The 22,007-nt window shown below is 41.3% G+C and overlaps 1 long non-coding RNA gene across 1 annotated transcript; it reads right to left on the bottom strand.

The window, feature by feature from the left end:
* Positions 1–5,495: 5,495 nt before the first annotated feature.
* On the bottom strand, positions 5,496–20,238 carry LOC134476710 (uncharacterized). The gene is made up of 3 exons (XR_010048519.1): positions 20,166–20,238; positions 16,963–17,180; positions 5,496–7,392 (listed from the first exon to the last, which is right to left on the bottom strand). It is a non-coding gene; the product is annotated as an uncharacterized LOC134476710 (long non-coding RNA).
* Positions 20,239–22,007: the final 1,769 nt, after the last annotated feature.

Below are 22,007 nucleotides of genomic sequence, written 5' to 3'. Positions count from 1 at the left end.
ATAATTCACCAACACCATAGAGACTTCTCAAAAACATTATGTTGCAGGAAGAAATGAGAAAAAAGAAATTGTATTTATTCAGAGTGAATTCCAAAAATTGTGTTTACTGATGAATGGTAATAGAAGATGGAATAGTCTAAGTGAAGGGAAAGTCAGTGGGAGTTGACTGGAAAGGGTTCTACTTATGTCGGTGTCACTCCCGGCCGGCAGGAAGGACACACAACAAAGTCTGGCAGTGGACAACCTTTTCTTTTATTTTCCTTCTCCGTACAGCCTGCCCCGGGAATCCTCCCGGTCGAAGCCTCTGTTGGTCCGCTCCCCGCGGCTCCTTGCGTGCTTCTCCCTACAGTCTGTCCCGAAGCCTCTACCGGTCCGCTCTCCGCGGCTCCTTGCGTGCTTCTCCCTACAGTCTGTCCCGAAGCCTCTACCGGTCCGCTCTCCGCGGCTCCTTGCGTGCTTCTTCCTACAGTCTGTCCCGAAGCCTCTACCGGTCCGCTCTCCGCGGCTCCTTCCGGGCTTCTACTTCCCCCCAGGTGTGGCACCAGTATATATACGGATACAGTGTCCAATCATATTAAAGTAAGCAAGGCAAGCTGATTGGCTAACATATTATTGAGCGGGTTGTTTACGCGGTAAGCAGGAAACTAACGTGCTCGATGGGAGGGGTAATCTAACTCAGGCTTTGCTCTTTACCACAGGCCGCATGATCGCTATATGCGGCGGCTCGGCAATGTGGTGGCTCCCAACATACTTACCTTCCTGGGCTGTTGTAAAGTTTCTATTATTTGATGGAGGTAATAGTTATGCTCCAGGCAGCTGAGCTAGTTACAAATACATGGCTAGTCAGACAAGGCAGGGTCCTCAAAGGAGGCAGAGCAGAAGTTCAAATAATATCTTGCAGACTTGAAAGAGACAACCACCTCCTGCTGTGGGCCCGCTCAAGACAAAAGGCAAAGCAAATACAACCACATCCTAAGCATCCACAGTCCAAATAGTTCTCTATCACCCTGAGGAAGTCAGGAGTCAGCATCCTACCCCCAACAGGAAGAGTCTCTGCTGTTAAGCATGCCTGCTTACTACGTGACATGCTCCCCCATTTGCTCCTAGTTTAATCATTTTTAGCATAGTAATTAATCTTATTGGTTGACCACAGTTCTGTCCTGCCTTCTAACCACCTTGCAAATTCACATTTCTGCCATCTTTGACCCATCTAACCTCATAATTTTACTTTATAAAAGTCCCTGGAAAAGACAGGGTCCTTGGCAACCCGCTCGGGGCCCCTTCTGTCTCTTTGTTGGAGAGAAACTTTCTTTCTCCAATAAATATATTCTTCTCTTAACCTCTGTTGTTCCTAAAATTCATTCTTCCATTTTAGAGAATGCGAACTCATACTGGACATGTAGTAGGATGGGAGAGTATATCAGTGACACTTGTCAAAATTCATCCCTCTGTGCACTGAATGAAAATTATGCGTTAATAATGTACCAGTGTCAGCTATGCATACCTGTAATCCCAGCACTTGAGAGGCTGAGGCAAGAGGATTGCCAGGAGTTCGCAGCCAATCTGAACTGCATAGTGAGACCTGGTCTCAAACCAAAGAAGTACTAATGTTACAAAAATTGGAAAGGGATGGGTTGGAGGATAGCACTAGGTTTAGGTTTTATTGCATGTTAGGTTTTATCCTATTAGACGTCACTGTAAAATACCCCACTCTGCTTATAAAAAAGGTCCCAACTGGTTTACCTCCAGTAAACAGTGGTTACAGTTATTACCCCATCACAATAGTGGAAGCAGCAGGAATGTAGACCTGGTACCTTGGCAAGTGTTTACTGCGCATGCACAGCAATGGGGGTCTGTAGGTCGGTCTGAAGTTTCTGAGACTGGGCGCTAGGTGGTGCTCTGCGGAGTTTCCGCCTGACCTCGCTGTGGGGAGCCAGGGTAAAACTGCTCTCTGACCCCAGAAACTGGGCACAATCGGGGCAGGGTTTACAAAGTGAAACTAAAACACACCAAATCTTTGCAAGCAACAAACCAGCAGCATACTCATGACTAAAACGTGCCATAATCCTGCTGACAGGGAGTGTTCCCTTTAATATTTTTATGTGAAAATATTCTCAATATTTACCTGCTTTGTTTTTGGGATGGCTAAAGTTCTTGCGTTTTTCCTTTCCTAAAACAATTCTCAATCCTCAGGATACTCGCCCAGCCAAGTGCGCCTGTACGTTTCTGGGTGGGTCGCCCTGGCTGGTCCTAAATTCAACCTTGCTTCTGTTCCTTTACCCTCCCAGTTACAGTTTGGCCCTGCTTGCTCCTGCTCCAGCCTGGAACCACGCAGACCCCTGGATAGCAGTCTGGCTGTGCTCCCAGGGCTGCCACCGAGCCAGAGAATACAGTGCCCTCTGTGACCTGTCCCAATGGACACGGGGGAGAGGGTGGGGTTGGGAGCATAAAATGTTTATAAAATTGGTTTTCCTCTTCACAAAACCTTTCATCTGCTACATGTCCATATAGTAGCAAACGGCCAGTCAGGGATCAGGTAATGCAGTTTGTTGAGCCAAGTGGGCAGTTTGTGAAGTATTCCATTCGGCTGTTTAAAACATGCACCAAATCAGACAGAAAAGAGTTGCAGAAGATTGCCGGGGCAACAGCAACAGGATTTGCTATCAGGGGACTCATGGGCTTCTTTGTGAAATTGATCCACATCCCTCTTAACAACATTCTTGAGGATGGCTGATCATTTTGGAAGGGCATTTTTCTTCTTGACATCTTAGGGGTTGGAGAAGCTCATGAGGTAAAAATTTGCCTTTGTGGTTCTCTTTTCTTTTTTCTCTTCCCCCTTTTAAAGTGTTTCCTATTTGTAAATTAAAGTTTCAAAAATAAACCCTTTCATCCACAGTATTTTCCACTCAGAATTCTCCAAAGGAGTAGCTTAAAGGTGGCAAGTCGTGGAAATAAAGGAAGATCAGCGAGGTCAGAAAAACAAAGCAATTTATTCTGGGCTTGATAGTGAGAGAGTAGGCACCTGAGCTTACATTTGGCCGACTAATGCAGATGGAAGCAGGAAAGCTTTCTAATAGAAAAACAGGAGGCTTCAGATGTTCCTTGTTAAATGCTGTGAGCGAAGACTCTATAGTTGAGCTAATTCTGGGCTCAACCTCCACTACTGGAAAACAAAGTAGGGCATTCCATGCCTTTAGTTAGGGGTGCAGAGTTGGCATTCCCTGGTTGTTCATAAATGGCAAGGAGGACAAAGGGTGCTGTGTCAGTTATTGATCAAGTTCTGGCCATTTTGAGTTGATTGTTAGGGAAGCTGTTAATTTCCCTGAATCTCTCTCTCCCTCTGTGTCTCTCTCTGTCTCTGTCTCTCTTTTATTAGATAACAGTCTGACCCCCTACAAGTCTGATTTACAGCAGGCTGGTTTCCTGGGTTATTCACTGGAGAGAAGGGATTGTAGACTGTGGCTCAGAGTTCTCTTTTTTATACATGGCCTGAATAGTGTATCCAGCCTCTGAAATATACTCATTCAGCACATCCTAACCTAGCACCCTGGACATTCAGCTTCCCTTAGGCACTTCTCACTCAAATGTGGGTCTGGGGCCAGACTTCTCTGGGGTCTGTGGGTTCTGAGACAAAGGTCAAGACATTTAGGCATCACTCCATGTGGGAATTTCAAATGGGACCAACAACTCAACTGTTTCTGTAAATGCTCGGGGTAAATTTTCAAGGCCTTGGAGTTTGTCCAGTTGCCTTGCAAAAGATGCTGGTACTGGCTAGCATTTAGTGAGAGTTTACTGGCCATTATAATGACAAGGAGCTGGCAGCAGTGTCCCTGTGGTGCAATTGGTTTGCACACTTGGATGTTAATGGACAGATTGGTGGTTTGAGCCCACCCAGAGATGGCAAGGAGTTTGGTCACTTCCTCAGTGGTTAGATCTAAAAAACACATCTTACTTAACCAGCTCAATGATCTAGTGGTTACTTGTTTCCCCCCAAGCCCCAACCATTACTGCCACCAAAATCCTAGGAAAAAAAGGTAGTGGAGGAGAAAAGGAAGTCCTTGCAACAGGGAATGGGGAAATGCAGAGTAATCTAAGCATGACTTTAGGGTGTGAAGTTATCATTAGTAGTGTGTAAGCAGTAATACCTAGAGGCTGTGTCTAGTTTTAATAATTGCTCCATCTATATTGTTAGTAGTAGAGTCAGGATCCATATTATCTTCTGAATTATTTTTAACAAAGTTGTTTCTTCTTTTGTTGTACTATTATCTAACCCTTTATTGTGTTGTTTCGAAATTAGTTTGGTTCCATGATTTTATAATTTCAAATAATGCTGCAATTATCATTGTCCTACAAGAATCTTTTGCTATCTGTACAAGCATTTTTATAGGATGGAGCCCTGGAAGTGCTCCTGCCATCTCATCATGGTTCTTTTTTTTTAACTTAAGTGATAAACCCTGTAAATTTACCTTCCATAGGAGGCAAATATTCTTATTTAGTTTTCAACTCAAAGAGTCTTTTTCTTCTATTCTTGCTAGCACAAAAAACTTCTATACATCTGTGATATCCTAATAAAGGAAGTGCTGCTGTCCTGACTTAAGTGGAAGCCTTCTTTTATCCCTCATTAATATATTGTCAATTATTTTCTCCCACCAGTGACATCAATGTGGAATTCTGGTTTTGATGCTACTAAATGAACATCTGAAGATGATCTCTGTTGATGAGTAATTAACAGGGATCCACCTGATACCTCAGACAAATACATGACCATTAAGCTAGTCTATGCATCTTTGTTTGACTGGTTATTTGATCTAAATGTTTTGGTATTTTCTGATGTTTAACTGTGCAGTCTTGAAAAGGTGGGCCTAGTAGGTTTCTGCAAAAGTGGAATGTCTAACAAAATGATCTCTATACACAGTGATTCTCCCTTATGAGCTCTGACTTCAATAAATTGTTCTACCTAAAGGCAATCCTGGAACAGAAAGAAATCTAGATTCCTGGGGTCCAGTGATCTGCTATCTTAGTATACGGAGGCCCTAAATGATAGAATTGTCATGACCTGCACACCCAGCCAGGTCATGAGTGATGGTGACAGGAGAGTAGGAGAAACATTTAACACACACTACAAGGAAGCTGGGACTGTGTGGGACCTGACCTGTCTGATGGAGAGGCAGTGACAACTCAGCACAGTCTGTGTCTTATTTATACACAGTCAAAAAAAGAAGCAGCACCCAATGAGGCCCAAAGTGCAAGGTCTCAGTGTTTTCCTGAGAACACTGGAAGTGAAACATTCTCAGAGCTATCTGTGCTATGGTTAATAGGGAAGAGCACCAATGCCAGACGCTTACTGGATTGGCCTTACTCTACTTCCAAGGATTTGCCTACCTTAAGCTTGGTCCTGGCTCAGACGCTTCCCACATAGAATAATTTTGCAATTATTTTTTTTGTAAAGGAATTTTTTTTATTATTTAAAAAAGATAAAATAGAAAATGGGCAGAAATAATACATACTTTCAAAGAAAATAAATAAACAGTAAAAAATCACTAGATGATGTATACATATTGTCCTCCCACAAACAGTAGTTCAAGATACAAAAGTGGAACATATAAATGGGAATTCAACCAGGGAGACTGCAAACCATTCTGTTCAACTATCCAACAAAAACTAAGTAATATGGCTATCAATCCTATACACTTAGACATGCATGCATTTATCCATATCTTCATTTATGTTGAGACCTAACAAAACTTATTAGATTAAGTTCCTTCTGAACAAAGACTAATAATATTGCTGCATTTCATATCATAAAACTCTGGAATCAGCACTGGGTACTGCAGTGTCCCTTTCTTTCCTTCATAGTATTTGTTCATCATGTGTCATAAGATCAGTTCTCATAAACTGTTTATAGGTTTTACACAAGCATGCCTGGAAGGACAGACATTCTCCTGGGACTACAGATTTTCCTTGCCGCCCCTTGAGAGTGGTGCTCGAGCTGAGGACCTTTGTGGAAACCTACCAAAAATGTAGTTCCAATAAAGATGAGGACATAAAAGCTATGCAATGAAACTGTTTGTTTCAAAAACTAACACATGTGTATGATTTAGACTCAAAGAAATCCTTCAGTTGGGTTGTTCCTCTACTAGGATGATGTCAAATGGGAAAGAGAAATTCTTTATTTCATGTTCCCTTTCATGTTCCTGTCTTCCAGTTCAGTAATCTATCCTTAGTTTCCTTCAAGCTGTTATGCCAGCTTTCAATAGAGTTTTTAGTTTCCTGGTAGTCCCTTGGAACCTGCTTCACGTATTCTATGTTTTTTCTATTTTCTCCATCAAACAATTCTCCCCCTTTTTTTGTTCTTCCATTCTACCATCTGTTTTTTCTTGGGAGGTGCTTAGCATTTCTTTAACTATTCTACTTATATCTTGCTTAACTTGGTTAAATACTTCACTTTTGAACTCATCTATGAGGTCCTGAAGATATCGCTTTATGTCTATTGGTGCCATGCATGATATTACATGTTTTCTGTCCTCATTCTCCTTTGCATTTACTTTTCTTGGATCAGTATTCTCAGGATGGGGGACTGAGGACCCTTTCTTGTTGCCTCCTCTTTTAATATTTTTTGTTCCTTCCATACAGGTGCACATAGGAGGCCCAATTTTTTTCTTTGTTGGTTTCAGTTTGTCTGAAGCATGCTAACTAGGTGGTCCTGCCCACTGCAGTGTACTAGGAGGTACAGACCAGGGCAGCCTATGTTGGGCCCACCCCTCCAGGTCAACCTACTGAACCTTCACTACTAGGGTGCACTGCCAGGCACAGGGACCTGGTTTAGGCTAGCCTATTGTTCCTCAGTCCATGGTGTCACCCAGGTCATTGGTCCCCACCAATCCCACTTGAGAAGGGAATATGTGACTGAAGTAACTGCAGCACCCCATTCCAGCCAGTCTGCCCAGTCCAGAATGTCCTCTGTTGGAGCATCTTTGTCTATGGAAGGGTCCCCATCCCTCTCACTCACTGCAGGTTGATGCAGGGTTCCCTACCAGCTCTGCTCTCAGTTTGGCTCACTGATTCCCACTCTTAGAGTGTTTGCATCTCTGGTGAGTTAAAACTAGTGGGCTATCCCGGCTGCACCAATTCAGGTATGGCAGCAGCAGAGTATTCAAGCCGTGAGGTCCAGTGGCGGCACCAAGACTTCAGCTGTTCCAATTGTAGCACTGGGATTGCATTTCCAATTGGTTTCTCTCAGGTTAGTTCATTCCTGAGTTGGCAGGGTATATCTCCCTTTGCTTAGGACTCCACACATGCACCATTCCTGAAATCTAAGCTGCAGAGAGCCTCTGTAGCTGCTGTTATCTATCCACCATCTTCTCTTCCAATTTTGCAATTATTAAAATCAGACTGAAGAAAGAAGGAAAAGATATTTATGTCATTACAATAAGATGACATATATTAATTAATATGTAGTTGATATCAATTAGGGTTCTCCAGAGTATGAAATGGAGGCATTTGACAACAACTTAAACTGATTTAAAAGTCTTTGAAATGATTTCCAGAACTCAGATAGTTCTTTCTTTAAAAAAAAATGGGCAAAAAGTGACTTTAAGTGAATTTTTAAAATTTAAAAAATTAAAATCAATTTTTAAAATTTCAACATTTATGAATATTTGAACAGCTATTTTGAGGAGAAAAAGAGACATTACATTAGCCATTGCTGATTTTCCTATTGTCTGGTTTCAAATGTCTGTAATGCTTTCATTATTCTGTTTTGATCAGTTTTACACTATTTTGTTTTGTATGAATTCATTGTGTGTCAAGATATTGACTACTATTTAGAAGAAAACAAGAGGCATTATGGTAGTCACTGTTAATCTCCTGTTGTCTTGCTTTGAAATCCTGTCACTTACATTGTTTTCTTCTGATCTGCTTTGTTCTGTTCTGTTTTGTTTCACCCTCTTTAAAATAAAATCAATTTATTTATTATTTATTCATTTTTTCAGAAAAAAACCAGAAAAAGTGTAGAAATGTATAGTGTTTAAAAAAAATAACATTAAGAATGATAGTTGATATATTACCAGATACCAAAATGTGGTATATCAACTAGAGATGATTTCTTAATAAAATAAAAATTTTAAACAGGATAAAATCCAATCAGAAAATGAGCAATATATCCCGAAAAGGTCCTGAGAAACTAAAAAAGGTCACAGAGTTATTCAGATTTTCAGCAAGGAGTCTCCTCTACCTAATCATGCTAATTATTTCCTTTGGTAATAAACATTTTCAATAGATACCATTGCCTGTTTTCCACTTTAAATGATGTTACTTTATATAATTAGTTCCCTCACAATGCTCAGTAATTTCAAGGAATTATTTCATTGTAAAATATAAATTGTTTTCTGAGAAACATTTATATTTCCTTGAAGTATAGACAAAAATAGGTCCCTCAAAATTCAAAGGAGATACTTTTCAAATTGATTTGTGGACATCACTGGTCATTTATATAAATTGGAAAAATAAGATAAATTAAGTATTTTTATGACAAATGGGAAGTTTTTCTGTTTATGATTCAGAAGTGGATACAGTGTTTGGCTCCTTTCAGCTTTTACAATTATTTTTGGTGTTTTCTTCATGTAGCCCTAAAGTTATTATTTTTGAGGTATATCAGTCAGCTTTCAATCACTATAACAAACTACTCAATATAATCAATTTATAAAGAGAGGAAGTTTATTTTGGCTCATGGTTTTGTAGGTCTTAGTCTGTAATCTGGTGGGCCTATAGCTTTGGGGATCTATTGAGAGGTGGGTGTTCCTGGCAGATCAAAACTGTTTACCTCATGGCACGGAAGCAGGAGAGAAAGGAAGAGGATGGAGCCAGAATCCCATCTCCCCTCCAGGGGCCTGCTTCCAAGCACTCTGAGACCTTTACTTAGGCTTCACCTCTTAAAGTTTCTACCATCTCTCAACAGTGCCCAGTGGGACTTAAGCCTTTAATTCACAGGTTTTGGGGTATGATCATCTGGTTGTTCTAATTTCTGAAAGTCAAAGCAGTTACTTACATACTATTTTTTTTTTTGGTTTTTTTCCTTTTTATCGGTACTGGGGATCGAATTCACGACTGCCTGCTTGCAAGGCAGGTGCTTATGCCGCTGAGCTAAATCCCCAGCCCCTACTTACATACTATTAAGAATCTAGCATGGTGAAGATCCAATCTGAGACTCTGAATTTCATCAGTTTATGTAATAGGGCAAAACAGCGGGGCCTATGTTTACAGATCCCCATACACTGGATGCCTGGAAACAGCCCTAATACTTATCCAGGAGGTTATGCAATATTAAGACTGTGCTCTGTATTGCTTTCCTAAAACAATAGCAAATTCTGACGTCTTAAATATATCTGACTCTAAAGATTCAAATCAAATAGCACGTAGGACTCTACTATATTACTTGCCTATTTATTTTTAACCTCAGTCTGCAGTAGGTTCTGGGTTTTGTATTTTTACTGCCTTAATTTTTGGGTACTTTTTTTCTTTTTTTGTCTTTATTTTATTTTGTTTTTGCTTTAGACAAGTAGTTTAGAGTCTCAGGTATTTAGGTGAAATTTCTCAACCTATAATAAAATTTACTTCCCATGGTTATTGGGACTATTAAGTTTATAGGAAGTCAAACAATATAAAAATCATTGATCCAATAACGGCATGCATACACAATGTAGTTAGTATCTGCTATGGTTTGTGTCTGGATACCTTGCCATCCCAGACCTCATGGGGTCATAGAGTATTTTGGAGGTGGCTGAGTTAAGAGTGTATGAGTGATAGGAGGCACAATGCTGGGTGGGTGATTGCTGGATCAGTCCACTAGAGGATAAAAGGAGCAGAAAGATGCTCTTAAGGTTCTGTGCCTGATTTTTTTTCACGTTATTTTCAATTGAAGAGAGTAAAACCAAATGAAATAAAGTAGAAGAGAGTCAATTCAAACAAAACAATGAACATGGTACATGGTTTTAAAACAAAATACAAGAAAATCAATAATGGCTATTGCAATGCCTCTTGGTATCGTCAAAAAGAATTGCTCATAACATCTGGCATAATAAAATCTAACAAAAGAGTACAGAAGAAAATCAAAAACAAAACAATGGAAGCAGTACAGGACTTCAAAACAAAATACTGGGGAAGCCATAGTGGGTACCATACTGCATCTTGTTATCTTCATGTTTGATGCCTATACCATCAGATATGATACAATCAAACAAAACAAAATAGAATAAAATCAGTCACAAAACAATGAAAGCAATACAGGGCTTCAAAACAAGCTAATAGGAAATCAATAATGGCTACCATTATATATTTTGTTATCTTTGAAATAGCTGTATGGTATCAAATATAATAAAATTAGACAAACCAAACCAGAAAAATACCAAACTAAATAGAACAATAAGAACAATATAGGTTTCAAATCAATAAATTAATGATTTCTGACTTCTTTTTTTAGATTCTTTCTCCCTGTTCACCTTCACAGTATGTATTGTGCATTTTGGATCCCACCAACTCCTCTAGTTCTTCATACTAGGGAGACTACATGATATTCACCCATGTGACTCTGAACCATTTCATTCCTGAGCATCCTCTCAATTTGTATCCATTTACCTACAAAGAGCCTCAAGTTTGTCTTTATAGCTCATTAGCTTTCACTGTATAAAAGTGCCATGGCTTTCTTACTCAGTCTACAGCCGATGGGCAAGCTACCTCCATTTCTTTCTGGTACCCTGTCCCAGAGAGTATTGTGCTGTTCTCTTTGACTTTCAGTCTATGAACCCCCTTTCAAGTCAAATACATTTCTTGTATAAAGCATATTGATGGATCTTGTCTCCTGATCCACACTGCCTGTGTTTATTTTTATTGGAGAATTAAGGCCATCTATATTAAAGTTATGGCCAACATCACGGGCTCATGTCTGCTATGTAATTTTTCTGCTATTCACTGCCCTCTATTCTACTGCCTGCCCTATTCCTAGAACCATGGTCTTTTTTTTTTTTATCTCTCTCTAGAATATTGTTCATCATTTTTTACAGGGTTGATTCGGTGGTCATGCATTTCTTCAGTTGTTCTTTGTCATGGAAGTATCTTGTTTCTCCATTAAATTTGAAAGATAGTTTTGCATGGTACATCAATCTGGGTTGGAAGTTGATTCCTTTCAGGACTTGAAATAATTTACTCCAAGCTCTTCTTGATTTAATGGTTTGTGTTGAAAATTCTATGGTGATTCTGATAGGTTTTCCTTTTTTTCTTTCTTTTCTCTAACAGCTTTTAATATTTTCTTTTCTCTAACATCTTTTAATGCTCTGTTCTTATGTTGAATTTCTGAGATCTTGATTTTTTTATAATAGTCACCCAAGGAGTCAAACACAAAAAGTTCGGGAAATCTGTCCACACACTGAAGATCCAAAATATCCAGCTGAGGCCTTGGATCTCATGGCAATATCCTGCATGAGTCCAGTTGAAGACCTGGAGCCCGTGACAATGCCTCTCACAAGACCATCTGGAGTCCTAGAGCCCATGACAGTGTTGCATGCAAATCTGTTCACAGATATGTGCTGACAAGGCCCAAAAGTCAGTGGTGGAAACTACAAAGTCTGTGCTATGGGATGAAGGATCTGTGATAGCAGGCTAAGGGTTCTGCACTGGAGCCAGGAAGTGATGCTCAGAGAAAGGAGCAGAGCTCCCCCAAAGTGAACTGAAGCCATTCTCAGTGACAACAAAGTTCTGAGCTCCTCTGGCAATGAGAACACCCAAGTTCATATCAGGAAAGAAGCTCAAAAAGCTCCTCCAGAAAAACCAGCCACAACAGGACAACCTGCGTCTCCACCCTTCCGCCTCTCCAGTTCTCCTGTTTCTGTTGCTGGCAACAATCCTCAAGAGGTCCATCCATACCCAGTGCCAAACTGATTCAGTTCAGTGGGGTGTTTCAGGCTGACCACCAGTTGTCACCACAGTGTCTACCACAGTAACTGAGACAGTGTCTATCTCTTGTGTTTTAAGAACACACATTATTATTCCAGCTGATGTACAACAAATTTTTTTGCATTTTCCAATTCTTTTGCACTCAACCTAATGTTCTCAGGAAGGCACAGTGAGGCCTTTGCTTCACTCCTCTGTATGCCTTCTCAATTCAGTCTCTCTTGGATTTAAAAATAGGGTAGAGAGAACTGGAAAAAGATGGCAGATAGATAACAGCTGGCTACAGAGGCTCCCTGAGATAGTCAACTTAGAATTCAACATAATACAGTGTGGGGAGCCCCAAACAGAGGGAGATGCATTCGCTCATCCCAAAAAGAAATTAAGGTGAGAAGAACCAATCAAACATACAGTCCCAGTGCTATGGTTATCTATCTTATACACTTAAATATATATGCAGTTATATTCTTTAGAGCATTTTCTTTTCCTTTCTTTCGTACCCAGTGCTATTATTGGAACAACTAAAGGTTCAGTGCTCCTGCCACAGTGGGCGACTTGCCAAGACATCCGAGGGCCTGCCACTTCGACTCATTGAAGGCGCAGTCACACAGAGGTCAGCCAGCCGAATGGAGAGCTGAGCTGGAGGGGAGCCTGCATCGATTTGTGCTGAGTGATGGGAGTGGAGCCATTCCACAGAAAGGGGGGCTCCGGCCAATGACATTCTGTGACTTGGCAGGATTGGCAAGTACAAGGGGCAGCAGTGACTTCAGTCAGTTGTCCCCTGCCTGAATGGGATTGGTGGAGTGAGCTAGGCCTGGTTCATGTGACCTGGCTGAGACCCAATAGGTTATCTGAAATCAAGTCCCTATGGCAGCAGTGCACAGTAACCCAGTGAAGCCTCAGAAGTTTGAATGACCCAGAGAGGAGGCGGCACTCAGCAATATAGTGCAGGCCACAGCTGCAAGACTGATCTTGGAGGGGAGGGGCCAGCATATGCTGCCCCTGTCTGCAACTCACTAGCACACTGCAGTGAGAAGGGTCACCTAACTAGCGTGCTTCAGAAGAATTGTAACCAACAAAGAAAGAAACTGGGGCCTCCTGGAAAAAACAAAAAAGATGTGAAGAGCAAGCAACAACAAAAAGTCCTCAGGTCCCAACCCTGAGAACATTGACCCAGGACAAGTAAATACAAAGGAGAATGAGAACAACAAACAATATCAGACATGGCACTAGTGGACATAAAGAGATATCTTTGGGACCTCATAGATGAGTTCAAAAGTGAAATATTTAGCCAAGTAAAGCAAGATATAAGATTAATAAAAGAGATACTAAACACCCCTCAAGCACACACAGACAGGAGAAGGGAGGAACTCAAACAAAGGAGAGAACCATTTGATGAAGAATATAAAGAAAATATAGAATACACGAAGCAGATTCAAAGAGATTACCAGGAAATTAAAAACTCTATGGAAAGATGGCAAATCTTCTTGAAAGAAACTAAGGATAGATTATCCAAACTGGAGGACAGTTTTGCAATGTGGGATTATGAAAGGGAAAACTTTTAAAAAATAACAACAGAACAAGCAGTAACAATACAAAGGCTAGAAGATGATAAGAGGATCTATAACTTGAGAATAAAGAATGTGAATGAAGAAGCAGGGATACAAAGGAACTACAAAGGCTATTCACAGAAATAATTAAGGACAACTTCCCAAACATAGGAGTAGGAAATGATATTCTGATATATGAGGCATACAGAACTCTAGCCACCTACAACCAAAACAGAGCTACACCCAGGCATATCATAATCAAGATCCCAGAAATTCAATATAAGAACAGAATATTAAAAGCTGCTAGAGCCTAGAAACAGATAACCTATAAAGGAAGGCCCATCAGAATAACAGCAGACTTCTTGACACAAACCATCAAGTCAAGAAGAGCCTGGAGCAAAATATTCCAAGCCCTGAAATAAAATAACCTCCAACCCAGATTGATCTGCTAAACTGTCTCTAGAAATTAATGGAGAAACAAGATGCTTCCAAGACAAAGAGGAACTTGGGAAATTCTCAACCACCAATCCAACTCTACAGAGAATACGGCAGGGCATTCTAGAGAGAGAAAAAAGTACTAGCATTCTGGTAATAGTGACAGAGAGGACTCAGTGAATGGAGCAGAAAACAGAATGAAGATAAGCAGATAACTGATGGCAAAAAAGAGCATAACAGAAATGAGGCAGAAAAGGTTGGTTATAATCTCTAATATAGATGGCCTTGATACACTAAATTAAAATAAAATGAACCACACATGGAGTAGATCAGGAGGCAGGGTCCACCGAGATGCTATTTATAGGAAATATAATTAACATGAAAAAGAGTACATGGACTGAAAACCACATATGAGAAAATAATTCTCTATGTGACAGAGAACCAGAGAGTAATAGGGGCAACTAGACCAGTATTTGTGGATAGGTTGGAAAGACAGGCTTTAACAGGTAAAGGAATACAATTAGAAATCAAGTCCAGGAGAGAGAAGGTTCAGAACTACTTAGGTAAATAGCAGGTTGCCCCCCACCCCAATTTAAAACCAAGGGTCTCAGTGAGACCCAAAAAATGCACAGTGTACCCTGGGGAAGTGAAAAGGGAGGGAGAGTCTTAAAAAAGATGGCAGAAGATATTGTTAATAGTGTCTCAGGATTTAAAACCCACAGTACTCACACTACTCTGCTTAGATAGATTTTATTCCTTTTTTGATAGATTTTATTCTGTCCCAGTTTGTCTACTTGCATTAGATTTGAGGGCACAGACACCTATCCCCAAAACATCAGGATATAGCACAGTAATCATCTTTAATTTCCTATTATCTTAATCTGGAGCTCTGTATGACTTATACTGTTTTATCATGATGGATCTTAGTTAAATCTCATTTGTTTGATTGCTGTTTGGTATAGACAGTTTTATTCAAAGCTGATATTATTGATAGTATCAAGTCTGAGAGTATAGGCAACTACACTGAAGATGACAAGACTCTACGACACACATTCTAGTTTGATAACTGCCTGTTTTTGAAGTTTTATACTATATAAAAGTTGTTTTTATTAATACTGTTATGTACTGATATACTCAATTATACTATGTCTGATGAGATAGCTAATTCTATTGAAGATAACAAGAGACAACAGAGGAACTATGGTCAACTCTTCGTACAATGGTCTTATATGTCTTTTTCATTTCAAGTGTTCATAGGAATATGTTTTGTTTTGTCTTACTTTGTTTTGTTTCTTCCTCTAATATAGAAAGGATAGAAATACATGTTAAAACCCATGCATGTGTAGAATATAAAAACAGTTTATGAGACCTGATCTTATGACACATGATGAAATGAACAGATACTTTGAAGAAAAATACATGATCTTAAAATACTCAGTGCTGATCCTGGAGTGTCATAATGTGACACCCAGCAATAGTATTATTCTTTGTTCAGAGTGATATTAGCCTGCTTGGGTTTGTTCAATCTCAACATAATTGAAGATATGGGTAACTGCATGTATGTTTAAGTGTATAGGATAACCATATTTCTAAGTTTTTGTTGGATAGTTGAACAGAATTGTTTGCAGTTTCGCTGTTTGAATTCCCACTGTATATGTTCCACTTTTGTATCTTGAACAACTATTTGTAAAAGGACAGTATGTAAACATCAACTAGTGATTTCTGTTTATTTTTTCTCTGAACTTATATGTTATTTCTATCCATTTTTTGGATAGAAATTTTCCATATTTTTTGTTTAGTCTTTATTTAAAAATTTTTTAAAAAATAGGGTAGACATGGTTCTTAGCAACCCAATTTCTTTATATATTTGTCTTCTATTTTAAGAAGATGCTGTAGTGTTTGATGATGCCTTCCTTTTCCTCTGGTGTTTCTAGTTACCTGGACTTCCATAATCTGAGCCATCCCTTCTGTCTCAGTCACTGCCAGTATGCATATCCAACACACAGGCTTAAGCAGGAAGCCTGTCATATTTATCAGATAAAGAATAGGTTTGTTTTTTTTTTTTTAATTGTGATGCTGCCCACAAAATGTCTTCTCTTAGGAGATCGGCATGAAACGGCCCTCTTCTTCTAGTCCAAGGCATAAAACTGACATCTGTGGTAACTGAATCCATTTATTCTTTACTGCCCCTTAGAGCTCATTTCTACCATTGCTCTTTTTTCTGATTCCTGTACTTGCCAATAGCTTGCATTCTGGCGAGCTCTTCCATCTATTCTTGGTTAAGCCAATGTGAGAGCTGGATTAATTTATCTTATAGATCTTTCTACTACTATATGGAACTTAACTGATGGGACCCCAGGCTCTATGCATTAAAATCCACTCTGAGGCCCAAGAGCTGCTTACTGCCAATATCTAAGTACAGTACAGAGGTTTAGGTAGACCAGTTCCAGGGAAACGTTGGACTCTGTTGGTTGATTTTGCCCCAGTGATTCCATAACGGTTCCTCCATGGCCAGAAGTTTTAGATGTTTCCACTCAACCTTCTCTCCCTTTCTTCTTCATTCACAGTCAAATTTGCTCCATGGCCTGAAGGCTCTCCACTCTTCCTATTTTCTTTCATACGTGCAGTTTACCTGGTGACGTCTTTGATTATTTAATCTTTCTCAACATTGCCCTCCAGGATCATACAGCTGCATTTTGCCAGCTCCTCTCATCTCTATCTGCTCTGTCCTTGGAACTCTGGTTGCTTCATAAATAAATGTCTTCTTAGTTCCTAAATAACTGTCTTGATATTTCTCTTCTCTGCACTTTCACTTGTCTCACAGTCATGGGTGTGTATCCTTGCACTCTTTTCATTAGTAACACACTAAGATCAGAAATATACAAGAATTATTGTAGATCATCTTTTATTAGCTGATATCTCTTGGCACACTTCCATGATCATAGGATGAGAACTTAACATCATTAAATCAGAAAGAGATGAAGGTATTTCATTCTTATGAAATAGATGTATGGGCATTTTCAGATTCTATACTCACATGGTTTTCACACTGAGTGAAAGCAGGGAAGGCAGATACCAACACTCTTGATAGATCTGAGAGTGCTTGGGGTATCAAGTATCTGATCTTGAATACTGTCCTGATGAATCACTGAGGGCTCATGGATGACTAAGTGATGACCTTTGCCTTATTTATGGAAATCCCCTTACCCATGGTTTCACTTTTTTCTGTTTTAGTCACCCATAAGCAACTCGAACCTGAAAAATAGCAAATTCCCAAGATAAGCAATTTATACATTTGAAATACTTTTTGTTGTAGTATTTGTTCTAATTATTCTATTCTTAGTTATTTTTGCTAGTCTGTTCCTCTGCCTAATTTATAAACAGGTTTTCTTTTTCTTTTCTTTTGAGATGAGATTTCATTAGCTAGTCCAGGCTGCTTTCAGAGTCACTATATAGCTCAGGTTGGTCTCAAACTCAGGGCAGTCCTTGTGCCTCAGGTATGCCAGCCTCAAGACTATAGGCATGTCCCACCGTGTCTGGCTAAACTAAATTTTTTATTAAAATTTTAAAAAAATGAAACAGATGTGGGTACTTTAATGTTGAAAGGAGTCAGTGAAGCTTAAAATTACTTTATCTAATGTGATGGGTTTAGGAAGATTCTAGAACCCTGCCCAATGACATACTGTTTCTGAGTAGACATTTTTCATATGAGCCAAAAAACTCTTCACAAAGTACTCACAGTGATTTTCAGTGTGCACAAATTTAGGACACGTATAGAATGATTAGAATTTTATTTATTTATTTATTTATCTATTTATTTAGACCCCTGCGGTTGTGGACTCACATGTGGAATGATTAGAACTTTATTTATTTATTTATCTATTTATTTAGACCCCTGTGGTTGTGGGCTCTTATTTATTTGTTGGAACCGGAGATTGAACTCACAACTTTGCGCTTACCAGGCAAGAAAGTGCTTCAGACCCTGAAGTAATTCCCAGCCTGAGTGCTTAGAATTTTATGTTGCCTTAACATCCATTTTAAGATGTAACTTAGCTTTATCATGACAAAACCAGGGCAGTCACTCTCAATAGTTTCTAGTACTATACCTCAAAGGTTGTTGCCCTGGTATAAATTACTGTACAGTTATGGCAATGGTTTAACATGACGGAAGGCCAAAGTGGAAACGCTTGCCCACATGGCCAGTCTTTCCTTCTTCCCCTGCAGCCCAAAATTGTTTCCCCTTTATAGGTCAAGAAAGTGCCAATCAGTTCCTCACAGGTCATCAATGCCAGCTTCCTGTGCCACTTCCCAGCAGAGGTCATCTAACCCTCTGACCTTCTGTATCCAGCCAGAAGGAGAAAGCCAAACCCCTGTGGTTGTGGGCTCTTCTCCTCTCTCCATGTCCTCAAATAAATAGCCACTTTCACTCTCTTTTTTCTGCTATCTATTGCACCAGAAAACTCTAACAAAACCCACTCTAGTGGCTCCAGTGGTAGCCAGAGATAAAAATTTAGAGACAGCTCTCCCACCTGCAGGCTTCACCCCTTTCCCAATGCTTATTTTATATGAACCAGACATTTCCCAGGAACTTAAAGCAACTACATCTCAGTCATAGAATGATCTCTTGAAATTTGTGCCTGCTTGTTTAAAACCCACCAGTTGAAGTACTATCAAGAGAAATCTGTTTGTATAATTCTCTGGATCCCATAAAGGCAAATTCCCTGAAGCCAAATCCGGCTCCACTCCTTGCCCTCTCTGACTTGCCCTGTGTGACCACCGGGCATGTGACTTCTGAGCTTCCTGTCCCTTCAAGGTTTTTAAAACTCTCACAATTTCACATGTGGTAGGTGGTAGGATGCCCTGAAAAGGCTCATGAAGGTGAATCCCCTGCTGGTGCAATTTTGTCTGGGCCCAGTGGACTGGCTGGGAACGTTAGTTAGCACCTAAACTAGTAGAAAACTCAGGGTTTCACTCAAAACGATTGTGATGTGCAAGACTGGACTGCATTATATACCAGGATCAAAGTCTTCAGAAAGAACTAAAAAAATGCCTCAGCCAAATGAGCCCTAACAGCTCACAGACCCTTACTTAGGGGCCATTGTATTTCCCTGGAAGCAAAGGCCCAGGACTTTCACATCCCAAATAAAGAACCTCATGTGTCAGTCAGGTCACCTAATTCTAAAATAAACTACCAACTGTGAACCCTCAGGTTTGGGAGAATGTGAACTTCATGGGCAAAGAACACTGGGTTGGCAAAAAAGGGAACATTGTTCGAATTCTTAACATTTACTGCAAAGGGATCCAGGAGGAGATGGCTGGCTTTCTTCCTGTTAAAGGTTTACTGTGAGATGAACTTGACAACTGACCCTTTACCACTTTGTGTACCCTAGGCTATATTCTGACTCGAAGGTCTCCCCAGTGGTACAACCTCTAACACCCCTGGGCTCTGGGAGGCTGAGGCAGAAAACTGGCTAATACCTGCTCTAAGAAATTTAGCGAGTTTTTCAGTCTCAAAAACTAAAGAAGCCCAGGAATACAGTTTAGTGCAAAAGCCTTGAGTTCAATCCTGGAATGGGGGTGGGGAGAGATGTCACAGTCAGGACCCATTGAATAAAGCTTAAAAAGCAAATAAAAAAGGAGCTGAGCATTGTAAAGGATAAAACAAAAGCTGTCCTCTGAGAAGGACTCTCAAAATCCCAGGAGTGCACTGGACCATTGGGAAATCCGAGTCAGTTGTTCTGCATCTTTAGCCTCTTGGCCTGGTCTGCAAAGGAAGGCAGCACAGATCCTCTAGGGACCCCAGGAAGGCATTGCTTGGGCTGGTTCTTGGAATTTTAGAGCAGAGAAACTCCAGCGACCTGGCCTGAGGAGGGCAAGGCACAGGCGCGGAGGGCGGGGCCCTGGAGGAAGAGTGGCCTGGAGCCACACCTCACTGGCAGGGGAGCCGGGGTCTCAGCGTCCCAAATCCGGGGCTCCTGTGCCTCTGGGAGCCGCGGCGTCAGCCCGGGAGCTCCAAGCAGCGGGGTGTTGCGCTCCGGACCGAAACCCTGCGGGAGGGGCCGGGTCCCAAGCAGGAGCCTGGGCCCGGGGCCTTTGCTGTGCTCGGCCGCAGCCGCAGCCCATCGTGAGCCGCAGTCTCCTTGCCCCCTGCCTCTCTGCTTCCTGGGATACCCCACCCCATAAAATTTTAGAACGGAATTTTCTGTGTTGGACACGAAGGGCAGATGGCGCACAGCAGACCTTAGGGAAGACGCGTAGGTGCCTCAGGGTGGTCTCCGCAGTGTAGCGGTCATCAGTTTACCGGAACCGTGAAAGGTGCCCGCTTAGAAACCGGGCGGAAACAAGAGTCCTGAGGTTTTGGTTCCTTCCCACCCCACCCACCGTCCCTCTGCAGCCTCCACCAGAGAATGAATGGTGTCTTCAATCCTGTTACCAGAGGTAACAAGGAGGCTTCCTTAGGGTAGTGGTTATCAGGTTCCCCTAACAAACAGGTCAAAGGGCCCTACCTTTCCGGGTCGAAACAAGGTTCAGGGACAAACAACTTCTCAATTCTGTCTTTAGCACCCCAGCAGCAAGACACACACACACACACACACACACACACACACACACACACGGATCAGAGTGACTGGCAGTACTACTGAGATCAGTGTCCTGCTCCTAGAGATGCTGAGCTGGGTGTGGATGTAGAGGATGATGGGAGATGTAACAGGCACCCACTGACCTGCTGAGCTTTAGCGTTCCTAACTGAGGTAGGTAGGAGCACTGGCATGTGAATTAGGAGTCCAGGAGAGGAAGAACAGGTTGCACTTTAGAAAGAGATGCTCCGTCCTGGGCCACGCTGCCTATCCTGGGGCTCACTGTCCTGGGAGCTACCTCTCCTCAGTGACACTCGGGACTCCTCAGGGGTGAAGATGTCCTGCATGGAAAAGTAGCTGCCACTAAACCCCATGATCCATGCTGTTTCTCGCCTGGGACACCTCACAATTGCACCAACTGTCTTGGGGTAAGGAAAGTATGAATCAGAGAAATTGGACCTGCATGAACTCAGCCCTTGGTGACTGTGTGTTCTTTTGGGTCCTCGGTTGGAGCCCGAGTTTCACAATACTGCATTTTGTGCAGGAAACTAACTGCACTGTGCATGTTTGTTCTCTGGCTCTTTAAATTTGCACTTCATTGTGAGTTTCTAGCTCTGTTGTCTCCAATGTGTCACTGCTGGCCGCCCTTGATCAGGTTGAAAAATGGCTTCATGGATTGGGTTCCTTGTCCAAAGGGCGGCACAAAACAAAACTGCTGAGTCCTGCAACCTGCGGCATGGTGCTCAGGTCCCTGGCAAGCAGGTGGCTATTGAAGCCTGGAGGGCTCAGGGCACTGCTGGGCCCAAGGTATGGAGCGGGAGATGCTGGGATGGAGACTGAGGAGGGGATGATCGGACAGCAGAGAAGATAAACAGCAGGCATGAAAGAGGGATTTTTCCTCTGTAGGTTCCCAAACTGTGCGCATCTGCCCCAAAGCAGGATTTTCTCTGAAGCAGCAAGGTATTTGCCTGGCATTGGGTCTTGCAGTTTCCGGTGACTCAGAGGAGCAAAGTGGGACCTCTTAGTTCTCTAGCTCTGGAAAGCTAAGGCAGCAGCCTTGCTGGCCTTAAAGAGTGGACTGGCAGGAAGGGAAGCACACAACTCTAGGTTTTCTGGAAGTTAGAGTCTGAGATGGAAAAATACGAATACCAACATTTATAGGTGCAGAGATAGGCAAATAATGGGTAAAACTGCTAAAATTCGGTATCCGCAGGAGAAGAAATCTAAGAGTGGATGAAGAGAGTCATTTTTTACAACAAGCTTGAAGCACAGGTAACTTTGAGAGAAATGTGACATGAATAAAAACTCATCCCCTTGTACATCAAAAAGTTTGAAACTTATTATTTGTGTTTTTCATCAAAATTTTCATAGCCATGTGTATCTCATATTTACTGTCTGAGTTTTGTATCCTGTTAGGGTGGGGCTCAGGACACACTACCCCCAAACAGGACATCAAGGCATAGTGAATAGTTTTAGCTGAAGCAATTTGTGCAAACAGCAGCAG

This window comes from Cavia porcellus, unplaced genomic scaffold (assembly GCF_034190915.1).
Source record: "Cavia porcellus strain 051 isolate PalLab524CR breed Dunkin Hartley unplaced genomic scaffold, mCavPor4.1 scaffold_1, whole genome shotgun sequence".
NCBI lineage: Eukaryota > Metazoa > Chordata > Mammalia > Rodentia > Caviidae > Cavia > Cavia porcellus.
This window is presented reverse-complemented; position numbering and strand designations above follow the sequence as displayed.